This window comes from Hyperolius riggenbachi, chromosome 8 (genome assembly GCF_040937935.1).
Source record: "Hyperolius riggenbachi isolate aHypRig1 chromosome 8, aHypRig1.pri, whole genome shotgun sequence".
Lineage (NCBI taxonomy): Eukaryota > Metazoa > Chordata > Amphibia > Anura > Hyperoliidae > Hyperolius > Hyperolius riggenbachi.
In genome coordinates this window covers 288,845,689-288,868,845 of record NC_090653.1, presented here as the reverse complement: position 1 = coordinate 288,868,845, position 23,157 = coordinate 288,845,689, and the positions used below count along the sequence as shown (strand labels likewise).

The window sequence follows — 23,157 nt, the reverse complement described above, 5'->3', positions numbered from 1 at the left end:
CAGAACTTCCTCTCTGCTGTAAAAGATGTACAACATCGTAATTACCTTTAAACAAAAAGCATTTCTTTGTTAGGGCTGGTGCACACCAAAAACCGCAAGCAGATCCGCAAAATGCTAGCAGATTTTTAAACGCTGTTTTTTATTTTTATGAGGCGTTTTGCTAGCGTTTTGCGGATTGCTGCTGCGGTTTTCAGTATAGTAGATTTCATATATTGTTACAGTAAAGCTGTTACTGAACAGCTTCTGTAACAAAAACGCCTGCAAAACCGCTCTGAAGTGCCGTTTTTCAGAGCGGTTTGCGTTTTTCCTATACTTAACATTGAGGCAGAAACGCACCCGCAATCCAAAAAATGCCTCACCCAGGCATTTTTCGTTTCTGCAAAACGCCCCCCGCTCTGGTGTGCACCACCCCATTGAGATACATTGACCAAGCAGATCCGCAGCCGCAAGCGGATCTGAAAACGCCCAAAAAGCCGCTCGGTGTGCACCAGCCCTTACAGCTGATATAAATCGTGCAGTAAATCTGCAGTGTGTCTACTTCCTGCTTTCATGGAAGCAGACATTGGGATAACATCTTGTGTTTACCAATTAGCTGCTCTGCCGAGGCAGTCAGCTGACACAGCTGAGAGATCAAATTACACTTGTGATTAGTCACAGATGAGGGGGAATTAGACAGGAAAAACTCTCTAAATACACACAAGGTGGATTTCTCTTAGTTTTTCCTTCTGCCCTGTGCAAGAGTTCAGCTCCACTTTAACATTTAGAATAACTGTAATGACTACGTATCACGCCATTAATGCCCAAAGCTTCCGATCAGTCATCCCCCTCCCCCCCCATTATGACAGTGGTGAATTCGCCGTCTCACCGTGCGTTCTCGCCTCCCTGTGCCCGGAATGGTAATATCGCCTTTTATTAGATGAATTAATCAGAGAGTGATGATAAGCACTCGGCGGGCGTTTTGTACAATCAATAGCAATCACTTAATTAGTCGCCATCGCATTGCGTGGAAAGATCCGCTCGTTCCTAATTAGGTTCTCCGGACAGACTCTATTTAGACGTATGAACGGCCGGCTCATTATAGACATCCATATGTAAATCTTCACAGATTATGATTCCCCCGGGAGGCCGCGAGGACATGTTTCCATTACACACGATGACAAACATGGACGTGTCACAGTACAGGACCCCGGGGAGATCCACCAATCAGAGCAGTGCAAAGCACAGAACGCTCACTGTGGGTGTGGCCAGTGATGTCACTAGGAGTTCTGGCTTGCATGCAAACCTAATGCAAGTTGTATGTAGATTGGACCAATCAAAATTGTCACAAATAGTGGCCATACATTGATCATCTGATCGGAGATTGGTCTATTGCCTTCACACACACTGCACAGCGATTATGCAGCCTGAAATCTATTATAAACCATCCATCTGCTGCCCTCCCAAATGAATATGTGTCCCCCCAATGCCTGTGTGCTGTGCTGATGGCTCACCTGTCTCCCGTCTTGGTGACAAACTCCAATTACTGGGGGAGTAGTGATGAGTGTAATGACCTAATTCCGATTTCGCGAAATATTGAGTAATTCGCAAAATTATGATTATGCCGATTACAACCGTAATCAAAATTTCTTAATTTTGCATTTACGCAGAATTTCATATTTACGATCCTTTTTCAAAATTAGGATTGTTTCAGTAACAGAAAAGAATCAGAATTTCGTGTTTAACACGGATATTCGGCCGTTCTCAAAATTGTGTGCCAGTCCAGAGCCTCTTCTTGATACATTAAGGCCTCTTTTCCACGGACCGTTGATAGGCAGTGAAATGCCTCTAAAACTCTCACAACTGCTCACTGCTGCCTGGTAACTGCTTGTTACTGCCTGGAAACTGCTCACTGCTGCCTGGCAACTGCTCACTGCTGCCTGGTAACTGCTTGTTGCTGCCTGGTAACTGCTCACTGCTACCTGGCAACTGCTCACTGCTGCCTGGCAACTGCTCACTGCTGCCTGGCAACTGCTCACTGCTGCCTGGTAACTGCTCACTGCTGCCTGGTAACTGCTCACTGCTGCCTGGTAACTGCTCACTGCTGCCTGGTACCTGCTTACTGCTGCCTGGTACCTGCTCACTGCTGCCTGGTAACTGCTCGCTGCTGCCTGCCTCGAAAGGTCAATCAGCCCTCAAAATCAAACCATGTAGGGTGACGCAAAGTGTGTTTGTTTGACTCAGTTCCAACCTGCATACAATTTGCATGAAGACGCAGTTTTATTCATTGCTATAGGTGATGTGCATGACCGGATTTCAAGCCAGGCCACATAGGCCATGGCCTAGGGCACCAGGAAAGCAAGGGGCGGGCTGCGGGCAGCAGGGTGGCAGTAGCAGTTAGCCAGCCGAACATTCGTCCTACTACACAGAGGTTGCACATAGCGGTGTGCGGCTACCAATAGCCGGATCTGGCACTCGGGGGATGCAGGGGCAGCGAACGGCCACTACAGTGATCTCTGAGCTGCCTGTCCCTCACTGAATGTGCCACTCGCCAAGGAGCTTAGAATCTAATCCCTGCCATCATGTCACTAACTGTCCTCAGAGGAGCCTACAATCTAATCCATGCCATCATGTCACTAATGTCACTAACTGTCCTCAGAGGAGCCTACAATCCCTGCCATCATGTCACTCAGGCCCAGTGCACACCAGAAACCTTTAGCAGATCTGCAAAACGCTGGAGGTTTTTGAAGCAGATTTCAGAGCGATTCTAGGCATGTTTAGGCTCTATTCAGAATCAGAATTAGAATCAGAAAAACAAAAGCAAAACACAAAACAAACTGCACTATCTGCACTAACAGCCACAACCGAGCTGAAAGTTGCTGGGAGCCAATGTGACCGAGGCTGCACACGTGGGCGCCATCTTGATATCTGCGTTTACAAAACTGCAGTAGTGATTTTTCGTGTAAAAATCACTGAACACTGCGACGTTTTGTGCTTCTATAGCACTGAAACGCGATCGCCTGGAAATCACCTGAAAATGGTGCAGGCTACGCGTTTGCGTTTGGCGTTTTTACCCGTTTTGGGGCGATTTGTGACGAGTAGCGCAAATCGCCCAAGTAAGAACGGGCCCATAGGGTTTCATTACGCTAGCGCTTTTAAAAAGCGCTAGCGTTTGAGCGTTTTGCCGAAATCGCGGCAAACTGCTCTAGTGTGAATGGGTCCTTGGAGAGGTTTTCTAAACATGCCTAACGTTTTTTGGAGCATTTTTGTGTAGCAGATTTCATATATTGTTACAGTAAAGCTGTTACTGAACAGCTTCTGTAACAAAAATGCCTGGAAAACCGCTCTGATGTAGCGTTTTCCAGAGCGGTTTGAGCTTTTCCTATACTTTACATTGACGCAGAAACGGTTCTGCAAACCGCAGGAGGCACGTTTGCGGTTTGCTAAAAACCTCAAACCGCTGGTGTGCACCAGCCCTAACTGTCCTCCGAGAAGCTTAAAATGTAATCCTTACCATCATGTCACTAACTGTCCTCAGAGGATTTTATAGTGTAATCCCTGTCATCATATCACTAACTGTCCTCAGAGGAGCTTAAAATGTAATCCTTGCCATCATGTCCCTAACTGTACTCAGAGGAGTTTATAATGTAATCCTTGCCATCATGTCACTAACTGTCCTCAGAGAAGTTTATAATGTAATCCTTGCCAACAAGTCACTAACTGTCCTCAGTGGAGTTTACAATCGAATCCCTGCAATCATGTCACTAACTGTCCACAGAGGAGTTTATAATGTAATCCTTGCCGTCATGTCACTAACTGTCCTCAGATTAGTTTACAATCTAATCCCTGCCATCATGTCACTAACTGTCTTCAGAGGAGTTTACAATCTAATCCCTCCCATCATGTCACTAACTGTCCTCAGAGGAGTTTACAATCTATTCCCTGCCTGCCATCATGTCACTAACTGTCCTCAGAGGAGTTTACAATCTAATCCCTCCCATCATGTCACTAACTGTCCTCAGAGGAGTTTACAATCTAATCCCTGCCATCATGTCACTAACTGTCCTCAGAGGAGTTTACAATCTAATCCCTCCCATCATGTCACTAACTGTCCTCAGAGGAGTTTACAATCTAATCCCTGCCATCATGTCACTAACTGTCCTCAGAGGATCTTACAATCTAATCCCTGCCGTATTGGAGGGGCGGGGGGAGTTTAGGATGCTGCCGGATTGGGGACAGCTGGTGATAGTGGTGTTGGGCGGTATAAAGTACAAATCCGGCCCCGGTGACGTGCTGCCCTGCGTTACGCTGCTGTGGGAAAAGCGCGGCCCCACAACGCAAACAGGTACTCTGTCATTTCATTTACAATGCTGAAAAACGACACAAATGAAGGAGCGCATCAACATTCATCCCACAGAGCCGCCAAATTGCAATAAGGTGAGAATCTGATCAGGAGGAACTGGCGGCCGCCGTTTTCACGGTCGGAATGGAATTGTCAATACGTGGCGGTAATTTCCAGGCCTCGCATTGGGCTGCTCTCCTGGGAAATGAAGGTTGATTTTCAACAGAAATTCTCCTTTTCTTTAAATTCCCGTCTGGCCCTCAGTATGGGAATATCTGCGGACGGATATTATCACACACAGGATGTGTTTGTGGAGGGATTGACTGGGGCTCAGCGGGGCGATTCCATGGCAGGTCTGTAGAGGGGAAATGAAAGACGCAAAGAATAGACAGCCGAATGCCCTACTGTGCCGAGTAACAACACCAACCAGGGGTGACCCAACGGTACCAGCAACGCTACACTGAGAGTTAAAGAACACTTGAAGTGAGAGGGATATGGAGGCTGCCATATTAATTTACTGTTAAACAATACCAGTTACCTGGCTGTCCTGCTGGTCTCTTTGGCTACAGTAGTGTCTGAAACACACACCAGAAACAAGCATGCTGCTAGACTTGTCAGATCTGACAATAATGTCAGAAACACCTGATCTGCTGCATGCTTGTTCAGGGTCTATGGCTAAAAGTATTAGAGGCAGAGAATCAGCAGGACAGCCCAGCAACTGGTATTGTTTGAAAGGCAATAAATATGGCAGCCTCCATATCGCTCTCGCTTCAGTTGTCCTTTAACCTCCTTGGCGGTAACCCCGTGTGTGACACGGGGTAAGCCGCCGGAGGGTGCCGCTCAGGCCCTGCTGGGATGATTTCCTTAATTTTTTTTTTGCTGGACGCAGCTAGCACTTTGCTAGCTGCGCCAGCACCCCGATCGCTGCCGCCGCGCGCCCGATCGCCGCTATCCGGTGCGGCGCGCGCCCCCCCCCAGACCCCGAGCGCTGCCTGGCCAATCAGTGCCAGGCAGCGCCGAGGGGTGGATCGGGTCTCCCAATGACGTCCCGACGTCGCTGACGTCGGTGACGTCATCCCGCCCCGTCGCCATGGCGACGGGGGAAGCCCTCCAGGAAATCCCGTTCTTTGAACGGGATTTCCTGATCGGTGATCGCCGAAGGCGATCGAAGCGGGCGGGGGGATGCCGCTGAGCAGCGGCTATCATGTAGCGAGCCCTCGGCTCACTACATGATAAAAAATTAAAAAAAAATTTAAAAAACTGCTGCGCTTCCCCCTGGCGGTATTTTTCATACCGCCAAGGGGGTTAAAGAGGCACTGTAGTGACATATAGTAAAATGGAGTCATTTATTCAAAATAAAAACCTACAGCCCTCTCCACAAAATGATGCTTCGCTTTGGACAAGGGGGTGTTGGCAAATGTAATCAACTATCACAAAAAAAGAAAAAAAAATTAAATTTACATCCCGTCCAAGAGTAACATGCACTATAGGCTGCATGTTTCCTGTGGCACTGTCACTTACAGTAGGTAGTGAAAATCTAATAGTTCTGTCATGTTTTGGACTTATCCATCTCCTCATGGGAGATTCTCAGGTATTTCTTTATTTACAAAACAGCTTACTAAACTGCAATTGCTCAGCCCAACTGCCAGAATAGTGTGCAAGCGGGTAGGGAAGCTGGCTAATATCTTTGTATAAATCAGGCATGGGAAAACTCGGCCCTCCAGCTGTTACGGAACTACAAGTCCCACAATGCATTTGCCTTTGAGTCATGACTGTGGCTGTCAGACTCCTGCAATGCATTGTGGGACTTGTAGTTCCTTAACAGCTGGAGGGCCAAGTTTGCCCATGCCTAGTATAAATCCTTCCCAGTGAGTACTTTAGAATAAAGGAGGTGAGGTGTATTACCCTTCTCAGCCTCGTGTCACATGGAACTGCCTTCAGCCAATCAGTGAGCAGCAGACCAGGAATGTGGGAGGAGAGATAACAAGCTGCCCTCTCCTCGGCAATGTACCAGAATAGAGCCAGGCTGATTGAGATAAGATTCATAACAGCAGAAACATTTATCATTATATTGGAATGCTTGCATTGCAGGGTCTGGTTGTAGACTGTATAATAAACACAGAGCAGTGGGTATGGAATTTGATGTGTTTTTTTATAAAGCCAATCCAGTACTTTGTAGGCATAAGCAAATAAAGTTTTGAGACTAGAGGTGAATCGATGTGTATATCCTAGAGATGGATTGCGCTGACTCTGCTCCAATGATATGGGGGAGGGGGTGGGGCAGCAATCTGTGTATCACAATTTCAGGATACAGTAACAACAAGTCAGTTGATTTTCTGGACGGTTGGCGGTTTATTTGCCGCCTCGGCAGAGCTCACTGACTGATGTCGGTACAGAGTCAGCTGATCTGCCCGTGGAGCGAGGAGGAAGAGTGATATAAGACGCAGATTATGGGGATCGCGCACATCAGACACACATGAAGGTCTCTCGCTGTACACACGACGGAAGCTGACAGATAGCGGAGCGCTCAGCGCCGCCGGGGCCGGCTATCGATTGACCTGCGCTCGTAGATAACACAGCCCAGATTCAAAGCACAGCTGAGCCTCAAAGATTAGGAAGATCTGGGCAAAATAAAAGGAGTCCGCAGTTTATTGTACATGTTAAAGCGGAATGACACCCAGCATTTCTTCTTCGCTCTAATGCTGGGAATACACGGTACGTTTTTCGCGTTCGATTCTCCGCGCGATCTATTAGCCATCCGATTCTCGTATCTTCCACTCGTTTTTCGAATCTTTTTTTTCTATTCACTTCTATGAAAAATCGAGCGGAACAGAATCGAGCGAAGAATCGGACATGTTGGAATTTTACCATCGAAGGCATCAATCGGAACGATTCTCCGCAAAAAAAGTAACGTGTATTCTCAGCATATTATATACAACCAGCATTTTTTTTTTTTTTACTAGTACAGCATTCAAAGGGTTAAACACAGGCCTTAGATTAGGAGCTCCCCTGCAGGGAAAGCTGGAGGAATCTGAACTGTAGATAATGTTATCTTGTGTTTAATTGTGTCAAGTGAGAAATGTAAACAAAGCCTCCTCTGACACTGCAGACTCTCCTGAAGACAGTGAGACAATCAGAAAGCATCAGAAAGCATTTCTGCTTACGTTAGAAGATGAATAAATCAGTTATGAATAAAATGCAAAGTCAGCTTTCAGATAAAAAAAAAAGTGTACTTTGGGAATGTATAGTTTCGAAATGAATAATAACACTTATGCACAAATGCAAATATGATAACTATATGGCATATAAAAAGTAGGAAAACATGTTTTTATTGAATATTATGTCAGGGTTTTATACCGCTTTAATGTGTAAAGTAGAATGAAATACCAAATACACATAAAAAATTCCTTCCAAAAAAATAAAATAATATTTTATACTGGTAACTTTTAGGTGACCAGGGATGATCAATAATGAGAGGCAAATTACTCCGGATAGCATGCAATTTGTATGCAGTTGGGAAATGGGCCCTGCCCTTGCTTATGTGGATCATCCAAACTCCAAGCTGCCGATTTTGTTCATTATTTCAATCTGTGTAACTTGATTCCGAGTGCACAATCACCCTCTCCTCTTTCTCCGATCCCAACAAAATGTGTCAGGCAGGGAGTGTCTTGTCACTCGTTAAGGGCGGGTGTGAAAAATTAACTAGCAAGTAGAGCTGCTCAAATACGGAACCGGGAGATACCCAGATAGTAGCTATCCGGATATCTCCCAGTAAACCTGTGCGGGGGGTCAATCTTACCTGTATGACGTCTTCTTCGTCCGTCCCTTGGCGCCTCCCACGATGCGGTCCACGCGCGTCACGTGATTGCAAACACTTCCTCCTTCAACCCGGAAGGAGGAAGTGTTTGTAATCACGTGACCGCCGCTTGGACCTCATCATGGGAGGCGCCGAGGACGGACGAAGAAGACGTCAGACAGGTCAGATTGACTCCCCCGCCCACCCCGCACAGGTAACTGGGAGATATCCAGATAGCAACTATCCGGGTTACTCCCGGATTCGGATTTGAGCAGCTCTACTAGCAAGACCTCCTGAATTGTGCAGATGATTACTCATGCAGGAAGAGGAACTATCTGCACTTTGTATACTGAAACACAGAGCTCACAGATTCCTGGCTTAGAAAATAAGGACAATATTCGCTTAGGCCTTGTTCACATTGCGTTCCGTCCGCGTTGGCCTTTTTTTGAGGCGACTTTTTTTTCCCGATCCCCGGCGCTTTTCGTTCTTAGCGGTTTCCTAAGCATTTTTTTTCCCGAGCGGTTTTGTAATTAACTCCCTGACGCAAGTCAGGAAGTGAACTCTTTGACCCGTAATATGCCACAAAATCGCTTTGTGGATTACACCACTGAAAACTAGGCAGGAATTATGTTTGTGAAATGAAAGTAAAAAAAAACACCCCTAAGAAATGGATTAGCCTCCCAGTCCGTCATCCGTCGGTGTTTACATACACTGAGGAGAGGATTACATGTTGCTTTGATGAAACCATTCATTTTTATTAAAAAACTGTTTACACTATTTTAGAAGGATATTTAATAGTTTGTGCATAAACCATTTTTTATTTTTTTTCTCATTCGTGAAAGAGGTCTTTTAACCACTTGCCGACCGCCCACAGCCCATGGGCGGCGGCAAAGTGGATGCCTTAAGGACCGCAATACGCCTTAGGGCGTTGCGTCCTTTTCCTAAGCCCGGGGGAGCAATCGCGTCATTGATGACGCGCGCTTCCCCCGGCAACTGGCTCCGCCCACCCGCCGTAACATCCCGCCGGCCATACGGAAGCGCCGGCGGGATGTTAACCCCGCGATCGCCGCTACAAAGTGTATAATACACTTTGTAATGTATACAAAGTGTATTATACAGGCTGCCTCCTGCCCTGGTGGTCCCAGTGTCGGAGGGACCACCAGGGCAGGCTGCAGCCACCCTAGTCTGCACCCAAACACACTGATCTGCCCCCCGCCGCCCACTGATCGCCCACAGCACCCCTCAGACCCCCCCCCCTGCCCACGCCCCAGACCCCTGTTTGCACCCAATCACCCCCCTAATAACCCATCAATCACTCCCTGTCACTATCTATCAACGCTATTTTTTTGTATCTCCCCCCCCTGCCCCCTTCCCCCTCCTGATCACCCCCCCACCCCTCAGATTCTCCCCAGGACCCCCCCCCCCCCTGTGTACTGTATGCATCTATCCCCCCTGATAACCTGTCAATCACCTGTCAATCACCCATCAATCACCCATCAATCACCCCCTGTCACTGCCACCCAACAATCAGCCCCTAACCTGCCCCTTGCGGGCAATCTGATCACCCACCCACACCAATAGATCGCCCGCAGATCCGACATCAGATCACCTCCTAAATCCATTGTTTACATCTATTCTCTCCTCTAAACACCCACTAATTACCCATCAATCACCCATCAATCACCCCCTATCACCACCTGTCACTTTTACCTATCAGATCAGACCCTAATCTGCCCCTTGCGGGCACCCAATCACCCGCCAACACGCTCAGATTGCCCTCTGACCCCCCCTTATCAATTCGCCAGTGCATTAATTACATCTGTTCTTCCCTGTAATAACCCACTGATCACCTGTCAATCACCTGCCAATCACTTATCACCCATCAATCACCCCCTGTCACCCCCTGTCACTGCCACCCATCAATCAGCCCCTAACCTGCCCCTTGCGGGCAATCTGATTACCCACCCACACCAATAGATCGCCCGCAGATCCGACATCAGATCACCTCCCAAATCCATTGTTTACATCTATTCTCTCCTCTAAACACCCACTAATTACCCATCAATCACCCCCTATCACCACCTGTCACTGTTACCTATCAGATCAGACCCTAATCTGCCCCTTGCGGGCACCCAATCACCCGCCCACACGCTCAGATTGCCCTCAGACCCCCCCCTCCCCCCCTTATCAATTCGCCAGTGCATTAATTACATCTGGTCTTCCCTGTAATAATCCACTGATCACCTGTCAATCACCTGCCAATCACCTATCACCCATCAATCACCCCCTGTCACCCCCTGTCACTGCCACCCATCAATCAGCCCCTAACCCGCCCCTTGCGGGCAATTTGATCACCCACCCACACCAATAGATCGCCCGCAGATCCGACATCAGATCACCTCCCAAATCCATTGTTTACATCTATTCTCTCCTCTAAACACCCACTAATTACCCATCAATCACCCCCTATCACCACCTGTCACTTTTACCTATCAGATCAGACCCTAATCTGCCCCTTGCGGGCACCCAATCACCCGCCAACACGCTCAGATTGCCCTCTGACCCCCCCTTATCAATTCGCCAGTGCATTAATTACATCTGTTCTTCCCTGTAATAACCCACTGATCACCTGTCAATCACCTGCCAATCACCTATCACCCATCAATCACCCCCTGTCACCCCCTGTCACTGCCACCCATCAATCAGCCCCTAACCTGCCCCTTGCGGGCAATCTGATCACCCACCCACACCATCCGATCGCCTGCAGACCCGCAGTCAGATCACCTCCCAAGTGCATTGCATCTGTTCTCTCCTCTAAACACCCACTAATTACCCATCAATCACCCCCTGTCACTGCTACCCATCAGATTAGACCCCCATCTGCCCCTAGGGCACCCAATCACCCGCCCACACCCTCAGACCCCAGCCCTGATCACCTCGCCATTGCATTACTTGCATCTATTCCCCCCACTAATCACACCTTGAGACACCCATCAATCACCTCCTGTCACTACCTGTCACCCCCTAGCACACCTACCCATCAGATCAGGCCCTAATTTGCCCCGTGTGGGCTCCTGATCACTCAGCCAAACCCTCAGATCCCCCTCAGACCCCCTTCCGATCACCTCCCCAGTGCATTGAGTGCATCTATTTTCCCCTCTAATCACCCCCTGAGACACCCATCAATCACCTCCTGTCACCCCCTAGCACTCCTATCCATCAGATCAGGCCCAATACAACCTGTCATCTAAAAGGCCACCCTGCTTATGACCGGTTCCACAAAATTCGGCCCCTCATAGACCACCTGTCATCAAAATTTGCAGATGCTTATACCCCTGAACAGTCATTTTGAGACATTTGGTTTCCAGACTACTCACGGTTTTGGGCCCGTAAAATGCCAGGGCGGTATAGGAACCCCACAAGTGACCCCATTTTAGAAAAAAGACACCCCAAGGTATTCTGTTAGGTGTATGACAAGTTCATAGAAGATTTTATTTTTTGTCAAAAGTTAGCGGAAATTGATTTTTATTGGGTTTTTTTCACAAAGTGTCATTTTTCACTAACTTGTGACCAAAAATAAAATCTTCGATGACCTCACCATACACCTAATGGAATACCTTGGGGTGTCTTCTTTCTAAAATGGGGTCACTTGTGGGGTTCCTATACTGCCCTGGCATTTTAGGGGCCCTAAACCGTGAGGAGTAGTCTAGAAAACAAATGCCTCAAAATGACCTGTGAATAGGACGTTGGGCCCCTTAGCGCACCTAGGCTGCAAAAAAAGTGTCACACATGTGGTATCGCCGTACTCAGGAGAAGTAGTATAATGTGTTTTGGGGTGTATTTTTACACATACCCATGCTGGGTGGGAGAAATCTCTCTGTAAATGGACAATTGTGTGTAAAAAAAAATCAAACAATTGTCATGTACAGAGATATTTCTACCACCCAGCATGGGTATGTGTAAAAATACACCACAAAACACATTATACTACTTCTCCTGAGTACGGCGGTACCACATGTGTGGCACTTTTTTACACCCTAAGTGCGCTAAGGGGCCCAAAGTCCAATGAGTACCTTTAGGATTTCACAGGTCATTTTGCGACATTTAGTTTCAAGACTACTCCTCGCGGTTTAGGGCCCCTAAAATGCCAGGGCAGTATAGGAACCCCACAAATGACCCCATTCTAGAAAGGAGACACCCAAAGGTATTCCGTTAGGAGTATGGTGAGTTCATAGAAGATTTTATTTTTTGTCACAAGTTAGCGGAATATGACACTTTGTGAAGAAAAACAATTCAAATCAATTTCCGCTAACTTGTGGCAAAAAATAAAATCTTCTATGAACTCACCATACTCCTAACGGAATACCTTGGGGTGTCTTCTTTGTAAAATGGGGTCATTAGTGGGGTTCCTATACTGCCCTGGCATTTTAGGGGCCCTAAACCGTGAGGAGTAGTCTTGAAACAAAAATGACCTGTGAAATCCTAAAGGTACTCATTGGACTTTGGGCCCTTTAGCGCAGTTAGGGTGCAAAAAAGTGCCACACATGTGGTATTGCCGTACTCGGGAGAAGTAGTATAATGTGTTTTGGGGTGTATTTTTACACATACCCATGCTGGGTGGGAGAAATACCTCTGTAAATGACAATCTTTTGATTTTTTTACACACAATTGTCCATTTACAGAGTTATTTCTCCCACCCAGCATGGGTATGTGTAAAAATACACCCCAAAACACATTGTACTACTTCTCCCGAGTACGGCGATACCACATGTGTGGCACTTTTTTGCACCCTAACTGCGCTAAAGGGCCCAAAGTCCAATGAGTACCTTTAGGATTTCACAGGTCATTTTGAGAAATTTCGTTTCAAGACTACTCCTCACGGTTTAGGGCCCCTTAAATGCCAGGGCAGTATAGGAACCCCACAAATGACCCCATTTTAGAAAGAAGACACCCCAAGGTATTCCGTTAGTAGTATGGCGAGTTCATAGAAGATTTTATTTTTTGTCACAAGTTAGCGGAAATTGATTTTAATTGTGTTTTTTCACAAAGTGTCATTTTCCGCTAACTTTTGACAAAAAATAAAATCTTCTATGAACTCACCATACTCCTAACGGAATTCCTTGGGGTGTCTTCTTTCTAAAATGGGGTCATTTGTGGGGTTCCTATACTGCCCTGGCATTTTAGGGGCCCTAAACTGTGAGGAGTAGTCTTGAAACGAAATTTCTCAAAATGACCTGTGAAATCCTAAAGGTACTCATTGGACTTTGGGCCCTTTAGCGCAGTTAGGGTGCAAAAAAGTGCCACACATATGGTATCGCCGTACTCAGGAGAAGTAGTATAATGTGTTTTGTGGTGTATTTTTACACATACCCATGCTGAGTGGGAGAAAGATCTCTGTAAATTGACAATTGTGTGTAAAAAAAATTAACAAATTGTCATTTACAGAGATATTTCTCCCACCCAGCATGGGTATGTGTAAAAATACACCCCAAAACACATTATACTACTTCTCCTGAGTACGGCAATACCACATGTGTGGCACTTTTTTGCAGCCTAACTGCGCTAAGGGGTCCAAAGTCCAATGAGCACCTTTAGGTTTTACAGGGGTGCTTACAATTTAGCACCCCCCAAAATGTCAGGACAGTAAACACACCCCACAAATGACCCCATTTTGGAAAGTAGACCCTTCAAGGTATTCAGAGAGGGGCATGGTGAGTCCGTGGCAGATTTCATTTTTTTTTGTCGCAAGTTAGAAGAAATGGAAACTTTTTTTTTTTTTTTTTTCACAAAGTGTCATTTTCCGCTTACTTGTGACAAAAAATAATATCTTCTATGAACTCACTATGCCTCTCAGTGAATACTTTGGGATGTCTTCTTTCCCAAATGGGGTCATTTGGGGGGTATTTATACTATCCTGGAATTCTAGCCCCTCATGAAACATGACAGGGGGTCAGAAAAGTCAGAGATGCTTGAAAATGGGAAAATTCACTTTTTGCACCATAGTTGTAAACGCTATAACTTTTACCCAAACCAATAAATATACACTGAATGGGGTTTTTTTTATCAAAAACATGTTTGTCCACATTTTTCGCGCTGCATGTATACAGAAATTTTACTTTATTTGAAAAATGTCAGCACAGAAAGTTAAAAAAATCATTTTTTTGCCAAAATTCATGTCTTTTTTGATGAATATAATAAAAAGTAAAAATCGCAGGAGCAATCAAATAGCACCAAAAGAAAGCTTTATTAGGGCTGGTGCACACCGAGCGGCTTTTTGGGCGTTTTCAGATCCGCTTGCGGCTGCGGATCTGCTTGGTCAATGTATCTCAATGGGGTGGTGCACACCAGAGCGGGAGGCGTTTTGCAGAAACGAAAAATGCCTGGGTGAGGCATTTTTTGGATTGTGGATGCGTTTCTGCCTCAATGTTAAGTATAGGAAAAACGCAAACCGCTCTGAAAAACGGCACTTCAGAGCGGTTTGCCAGGCGGTTTTGTTACAGAAGCTGTTCAGTAACAGCTTTACTGTAACAATATATAAAATCTACTATACTGAAATCCGCAGCAGCAATCCGCAAAACGCTAGCAAAACGCCATAGAAAAATTTAAAAAAGCGTTTAAAAATCTGCTAGCATTTTGCGGATCTGCTAGCGGGTTTTGGTGTGCACCAGCCCTGAGTGACAAGAAAAGGAGCCAAAATTCATTTAGGTGGTAGGTTGTATGAGCGAGCAATAAACCGTGAAAGCTGCAGTGGTCTGAATGGAAAAAAAGTGGCCGGTCCTTAAGGGGTAGAAAGCCCTAGGTCCTCAAGTGGTTAAAGAGGAACTAACAAACCCCTTCACCCCCTGGGGGATACTTACCACGGGAGAGCGAAGCCTCTGGATAATATGGAGGCTTCCCCCATCCTCGTAAACCGCAAGGATCCAGCGCTGGCAGGAAGCCCTCGAATGAGCCGAAACGCTTGTCGGCTGTGGCGCAGTAGCGCCTGCAATATTTACCTTTTCGGCTCCAGTGCAGGCGCAGTAGCAGCTTTACAAATGGGCTTAGGCGGTAATAGTTGAGCCCAATCGGTTCTACTCTACAGCCCAGATGACGTGCGCCTGTGCAGTAGAGCAGACCTAATCGGGTTTAGCTATTTCCTGAGCCAGAGGGAAATCTGCTACCGCGCCTGGACATTCTACCTAATAATAGGCAAGTGTCTCTGCGTCCCATGTCCCTGTGTGTGTGTTTTTTTGTTGTGCGTATGTGCAGGGATGCAGAGACACTGAGCTGGAGTAATGACGCACAGACGGGGCGGCAGACGTGTGCGCGCGCGACAGGCGCACGCACAGCGAGCGCATGTGCCGTGAAAGACCTACAACCCGTTTTTAAATGGGCTAAGGCCACTAGTATGTAAGAAAGGGAGACCGAGAGCCCAATATAGTGTAGTAATTATTGTAATAGTGGTGAAATAGAAGAGTACAATAGATATACTCACAAACCAGGGTTACCTCCAGGCAACCACTGTACAGGCAGGTGAGGAGATTTTCCGGTCCTCACTCAGGATTAAAAAGTCGCTCTCTGTAGATAGGAAAAAAAGCAGCCCCCTTGGAGTGTACCAATAAAAATCTATCTTTTGAAATAGACATTTCCCAGTGTCTGCTTATAGGGGGTAAGCCCACCACTGCCCACCAAGCACTTTTTAAACGTTTTAAGATTGTGATCTTGTTATTTTGGCGCCTCTGTTCCTTCTGCTTTGCAAGGAGGGCACTAGTATGACTATTAAAGGATTAGATTGTAATCCCCTCTGAGGGACAGCCAGTGACAAGAGTCAGACTATATACGTGACGGGGTGTGATGGGGGCGTGATTAGGGGTGTGACTGGGGCGTGGCTTAAGTGTCCCTCTTTCTTATCTCAAAGTATGTAAAGTATGCTATACTGTATACACTCTGTACATCACTGCGGACGATATTGGCAATATATAAATACGTAATTATAGTGAGAACTTGCATACCTCCCAACTTTTTGACATGAGAAAGAGGGACACTAAAGCCACGCCCCTGCCACACCTCTGATCACGCCCCTAATCATGGATACCATAAAGAATTTTTAAGAAAAATATGTTGTTTTATAATTCAAACCACACTGGTCCATTCTATCCTGGTTCATTTTCCTTCATATTAACATTTTAAAATTAGTACTATGTCAATTTAAAGGATGGGAATAAAGTTTAGAGTCAAACACATTTTTTTAGTAGAGAAATATATATATTTACATAGAAAGAGGGACAAATGAGGAGGAAAGAGGGACAGAGGGACAGGGCTCCCAAAGAGGGACTGTCTGTCCAAAAGAGGGACAGTTGGGAGCTATAGAGAAGCCTGTATAGAAGTGGCCTTGGCCCAGAGCCGGCACAAGGTCCTCCAGCACCCAAGGCTGAGACACCAAAGTGCGCCCCTCCATCCCTCCCACCCCACCCGTCACACACTGATTGCTATTACACTAAGAGGCCGCTCCCCCATCCCTCCCACCCCAGCCATCACACACTGATTGCTATTACACTAAGAGGCCCCTCCCCCATCCCTCCCACCCCAGCCATCACACACTGATTGCTATTACACTAAGAGACCCCTCCCCCATCCCTCCCACCCCAGCCGTCACACACTGATTGCTATTACACTAACAGGCCCCTCCCCATCCTTCCCACCTTAGTCATCACACACTGATTGCTGTTAGACTAAGAGGCGTCCCAGGGCCCCCACTACCTTAATCTCTAGTTATCTGGCTTGCAGTCACTGCCATGTATCCCCTTTTCTTTTTTCTTTTTGCTTCAAACACAATAGGGGAATGATAGTTGAGTGAGTTGTGCGCCCCTCCTACACTGCGCCCTGAGGCTGGAGCCTCTCTCGCCTCTGCCTCGGCCCAGCCCCCTCCTACACAACGTGCTGAGGCTGGAGCCTCTCTCGCCTCTGCCTCGGCCCAGCTCTGCTTTGGCCTTATGGCTTATGCACAGACACGGCTGTACTGCACCTGCACCAGTGGGGGCGAGGAGGATGTGGCAGGATCCAGAGGACTCCTTCCTCTTAGCTATCTCGTTTTTATGTATACTGCGTTGGGTTCCCTTTAAGCGGTTGGATTTCTCCAGGCCCGATGGAAAGCAATACTGCGCCCTTTTTGCGTTTAGAGATGTGTATAGGAATTCTGGCTTGGAGGGAGAAGCCGTTATCATTTATAATTTTGTGTTCGTTGACCTCGGCGAGTGTCGCCGCGGCCGCGATGATGAAGAAGCGTTTTGTGCGAGGACGGTCTGCAGCCTCAGCTCGCGCCCGTGACGGGCTCTCATCTATCTTGCCGAGCGTCTGCTGGGATGTACGCTGGCAGCGTGGGTGACAGTCGGCTCCGCATGACAAGCGACTTTGCCAATCAGAAATCCTCCGCATGTCAGCCGCGGCGTCTCTTGATTAAAGCGTCTTCACCTTGGAGCTGATAGGCGTGAAAAAGCTAAACAGATGTGACAGCCATGCAAAACCGCGGAATAATACGGAACGGCTGAGGCCTCCGCTGCGCAAAAAGGGATTAACTTTCAGCTCAGGCGATCCCTACCAGGTCTCCCTCCTTCCCGAACTACAACTCAAAATGTGCAAAAATTAACCACACAGCGGCCGCTGAGCAGGGTCAGTCCTCCTGTTATCGCGGAGTAAGCTGTGGGCGGTGTCTAGAGAGCTCCGTAAGCCTGCTACACATATCCAATTTTGATTGGCCAATCACTGGCCGATTGTACCACCTCCATGTAGTATGAGAGCTTACCTATCTGTACAAAGTATTCAAAATCTGATGGCCCCCATAATACATCGAGGTGGTAAAATTTGTCACTCAGTGGCCAATCAAAATTGGATGAGCCTATGCACCCTAAAGCCAGGTACATACATCCAATTTTAATTGGTAAATGATTGCCCAATTTTACTGCTTCCTTGTAGTATAAGAGCTCATTTACACAATTTGTTCAAAGTATTAAAAAATCTGTTCACCCTCATCCTACATGGAAGTGGTCAAATTGGGCAGTTATTGGCCAGGCAAAATTGGATCTGTGTACACACCTTGACCCCTTGAGGGCCCTTTCGCACTGGGGCAATGCAGTAAATTTACCGCACCCCACCGCAGCCTAATGTCGGTCTACGGGGTAGCTCCTACTACCTATGTTGTGCCCTATCTAATGCGCTTACTTACCTAAGTTGCCGTGCGGCTCCTGCGGTGACCTGTGGTGATCTGTGTCGGACCAGAAGTCATGTAAGTCTATGCCAACGTGTGTGTATTTTAAAAACCTGCCGCAGGTTTTCACGTTGCGCATGTGCGGAGGTGTATTTTAGCAATGCGCTTTCGCTCACGTCATCAATTGGCCAACAGGAAGTGAGCGTCACTTCCTGCTGGGCCGGATGCCAGACGGGGATTACCGCGTACTAGCTTCAGCTTTGTAGAATTTTCACGAACATGAGAATTTTTAAAATGAACCTACCCCTACATGTCCGCACGTGGTGGGGATGAGCCCCTTGTCTTTGCCCTTTGCAGGGAAAAAGAAGGCTTTAATGCCCCTCTCTTACAGATGCTGCCACCCCATTCCATCCCATGAACCACGCAGACTGGTATAGTTCAGGATGTGGAGCCCACACCGGCAAGCCCCAAATTCTCTACGTCGTACCAGCCTGCATGAGGATGAGGGGCCAACAGTGACTGGGAGGGGGGGGGGGCACACTGTCAATTTTTTTAACCTCCCTAGCGTTCTGACGCCGGAGGTCATCGCTCAGGCCCCGCTGAGCTGATTTGAATATTTTTTTTTCAAAAACACCCGCCCGCCGCCGCCGCTCGCCACCGATCCACTGCGATACAGGCCCCCCCCCCCCCCCCGAGACCCCGTGCGCTACCTGGCCAATCAGTGGCCAATCAGTGCCAGGCAGCGCTGAGGGGTGGATTGGGACTTCCTGTGACGTCACGACGTCACAGAACGGGATTTCCGGACGGGTCTTTGTGCCGGCGGCGATTGGAGGGGTGGGAGGGAGGAAGCCTGTAGCTAGTGCTAGGCTAGCTACATGATAAAAAATAAAAAAAAAATGCACAAAAAACTTTCCCGCGGCCGCAGGGTCGTGGGAATCAGAACGCCAGGCAGGTTAAAGTACCTGTAAAGGAAAAAAGTGCCCTAAATGCATACTTATCTCAGTAGAGTACAGCCTCCAGATGATCCCCCACCCCACCTCTCTGCTCTAGCCCTGGAAACCCCCGGACACCTTCAACTAGGCCAGGGCCTGTCGACAGAGCGTGGCCACATTGCGCAGGATGCCTCTCGTCTGTGCAGTAACTTGGAGTCCGTTGTTTTTTGGGGGTTCAGCTGAACATTTTCAGAGGGTCCCGGTGAGAAGAGGGGGGGTTTGAGGGAGGATCCAGAGGATTGCCTCTGCCGAGATAAGTATCTGATTTTTCTCTATTAACTCCCTAACGACCTCGTCACGCTTATTGGCGTCAAGTCCTGGGGGCGTGTTTTGCAGGAGACTGAGCGCACCGGTGCACATGCATCTCTACTTGAATGACGGTCATGACTCATCAGTCTGGCGATTTCTAATGTGAACTTGGCCTTTCTGAGAGGGATATGGATGTTTCCTTTTAAACAATACCAGTTGCCTGGCAGTCCTGTTGATCTCTTTGGCTGCAGTAGTGGCTAAATCACACACCTGACACAAGCATGCAACTAATCCAGTCACACTTCAGTCAGAGCACCTGATTTGCTGCATGCTTGTTCAGGGGCTGTGGCTAAATGTATTAGAGACACAGGATCAGCAGGCGATTCAGGCAACTGGCATTATTTTAAAAGGAAAAATCCATATCCGTCTCAGTTTAGGTTCCCTTTAAATCAGAGCAACAAATAAGCAAACACAATGAGCAGCACATAAGCACATGTGATAATTGCCGTGAAGATAATTGTTCGCGTTGATGCAGCCTTGTTATGGCGGCTGTGCGCCTTTGACGGTCTGATGTGCGCGGAGTGACCCCGCGAGTCCGCTCGTTGACTGTCAGCGGCATCGTGTACATTTTTCTCCGCCGCTGTCAGGTGGGAGCGACGAAGCAACATCGGGGGTTATTGGAACGAGCGGCGTGCGGAGCGACAGGCGTATTAATAGCTATTGATAGTCATTGGCGTGACGCTAGGCCTGCAGACAGCGATTCCCAAGAAGGAAGATTCGCGGATCTCCCCCCCCCCATGTCAGACTCATTCATTATCCAAACGTGGGAAAAAAATAATCCAGCCAGCGTAGCCGCGACTCGCCGCGTCCTGCCACAACTAATTGCCTATTGATTCGCAAAGTGCGCTATTCCAAACTACATTCTCATTTTGATGAACCCGCTAATGTCGTGTTTTTCCTCTCGGCTGCCGATTCCCATCTGCTTCCATCTCCCGCCGTGGAGGTGACGGAGCCCAGGTGAGGCGCCAAAACACAGCGTCGGACGCCGTGGCGCGCTTCCACTGCATCGCAAAACAAGGACGCTCCCGCTGGGACATCTCCGTGCTCTGCCAGCCAAGAATTACGGCGAAATGACTGACTCGCCAAAACGCCAGAGACTAATTCACCGGATCGATGTGCTGCTTGTTCCAGAAAATCGCACTCGCCAAAGCATTTCCGTCTGAGCGAGCCCCCAAATCGCTTCCTAACCGAGAGACGTGGACAGAATGAGGACAATCCTCCTCGCTTTTGTTCATTTGTTTTCTCTTAAATATACTTCTGACTTTTAGATGAAAATATTCCTCCTAATGCAACTCGTATCCTGGTGTAAAATATTGGATGTTAAAGGGGTTGTAACATCCAAAAATAAAAAAATAGTTAGTGCCCCCCAAAATATATGTAACACCCCTTTTTTTAAAAAAAGGTCTCTATATGCTCCACAGTTTTCTTTTTACCTGGTCTGCTGCCTAACTGCAGCAGGAACTGTGCAGTGCAGGCGGGATTGTGGGAATTTTTTTTTTTCTTTTTAGCCACAGTAACAAGCTTATCACAGCATATAACTAAAGGTGGCAATACACTTATAGATTTGCAGCAGATTTGATCATCAGATAGATTTCTGTCAGATGCCTGTCAAGTCAAATCTGACAGGAATCTATCGGATGTGTGCCACACACTAGGAACAGATTTCCAATAGATTTCAGAATGAAATCTATTGGACATCCAGGCATGCTCGGAATTGCAATTTCCCGTTCCGCGGTAATTCCGCATCCCGCCGATCCGAAATTCCGCTTCCATTTCATTCCGGCGGTATTCCGAATTCCGTCGAAATTTTTTTTAAAATCTCTCTCCCATTCATCCATATCTTGTAGGGAATTGCAGTTTTTCAAAACAGCTTACATACCTTTGCCAGGATTTGAACCCAGGTCTCAGTGTGTAGTAGGTATCTGTCTTACCCTCTAGACCACCAACCACACTACATGCTAAAGCTGGCCTAGCATGTAGTGTGGTTGGTGGTCTAGAGGGTAAGACAGATACCTACTACACACTGAGATCTGGGTTCAAATCCTGGCTAAGGTATGTAAGCTGGCTTTTAAAAAAGTACAAATCCTTAACCTCCCTGGCGGTAAGCCCGTGCTCAGCCCATGCCGCGCAGGGGGATTTCTCAGGCCCTGCTGGGCCGATTTGTACACTTTTTGTTTTGCAACACGCAGCTAGCACTTTGCTAGCTGCGTGTGCAGTCTGATCGCCGCCGCTCCGAACCGATTAGGTGCCTCCGCTCGCCGCGCCGTCCCCCCCCCCCCCCAGACCCCGTGCGCTGCCTGGCCAATTAGTGCCAGGCAGCGCTAAGGGGTAGGCCGGGACTCCCAATGACGTCACGACGTCGATGACGTCGGTGACGTCATGCCGCCCGTCGCCATGGCGACGGGGGAAGCCCTCCAGGAGATCCCGTTCTTTGAACGGGATCTCCTGATCTCCGATCGCCGGCGGCGATCGGAGGGGCTGGGGGGATGCCGCTGAGCTGCGGCTATCATGTACCGAGACTTTGTCTCGCTACATGAAAAGAAAAAAAAAAATTTTAAAAAAGAGTTTGCTGCCCCCTGGCGGATTTTTTGCAAACCGCCAGGAGGGTTAATCATGCTGCTTTTTCTATTGAATTGGTCATGATGGTACATGCTAGGCCAGCTTTGGCATGTAGTGTGGTTGGTGGTCTAGAGGGTAAGACAGATACCTACTACACACTGAGACCTGGGTTCAAATCCTGGCTAAGGTATGTAAGCTGTTTTGAAAAACTGCAATTCCCTACAAGATATGAGAGAGAGAGAGAGAGAGAGAGAGAGAGAGAGAGAGAGAGAGAGAGAGAGAGAGAGAGAGAGAGAGAGAGCGCTTAATTCCGGATGGAATCGCGGAATTCAGCGAGCTCTAAGCAGGGCCGGGCCGGGCCGAGGCATAGGCTGGAGAGGCTCCAGCCTCAGGGCGCAGAGTAGGAGGGGGCGCAGAATTCATTCAGCTGTCATTCCTAATTGTGTTTGAAGCAGAAAGAAATAAGAAAAGGGGATACATAGCAGTGACTGCAAGCCAGATAACTAGATATTAAGGTGTTGGGGAGGTTATGGGCCCTGTGGCCCTCTTAGTCTAATAGCAATCAGTGTGTGACAGCTGGGGTGGGAGGGATGGAGGGGCGCACTTGGGTGTCTCAGCCTTGGGTGCTGGAGGACCTTGTCCCAGCTCTGGCTCTAAGGCATAGTGCACACCAAAACTGTAGCAGATCGTCAATACGCTAGCGGTTTTGTGTAGCAGATTACAAATACTGTTACAGTAACAGCTGTTACTGAACAGCTTCTGTAACAAAAACGCCTGGAAAACCGCTCTGATGTAGCGTTTTACACATCGGTTTGCGTTTTTCCTATACTTTACATTGAGGACGAAATTCTTCTGAAAACCGCAAACGTGCAGCAGGAGGCACGTTTGCGGTTTGGAAAAACCTCAAACCGCTGGTGTGCACCATCCCATTGAGATACATTAGCCAAGCGTTTTCACTGGCGGATGCGGCTGCCGGCTGGTGGATCGCTGCTAAAACCGC

The 23,157-nt window shown here is 47.7% G+C and overlaps 1 protein-coding gene across 2 annotated transcripts in view; it reads right to left on the bottom strand.

Annotated features, from left to right (window-relative positions):
- The window catches only part of DIPK1B (divergent protein kinase domain 1B), a 395,039-nt gene that overhangs the window by 218,867 nt on the left and 153,015 nt on the right, over positions 1 to 23,157 (bottom strand). The window lies entirely within an intron of this gene.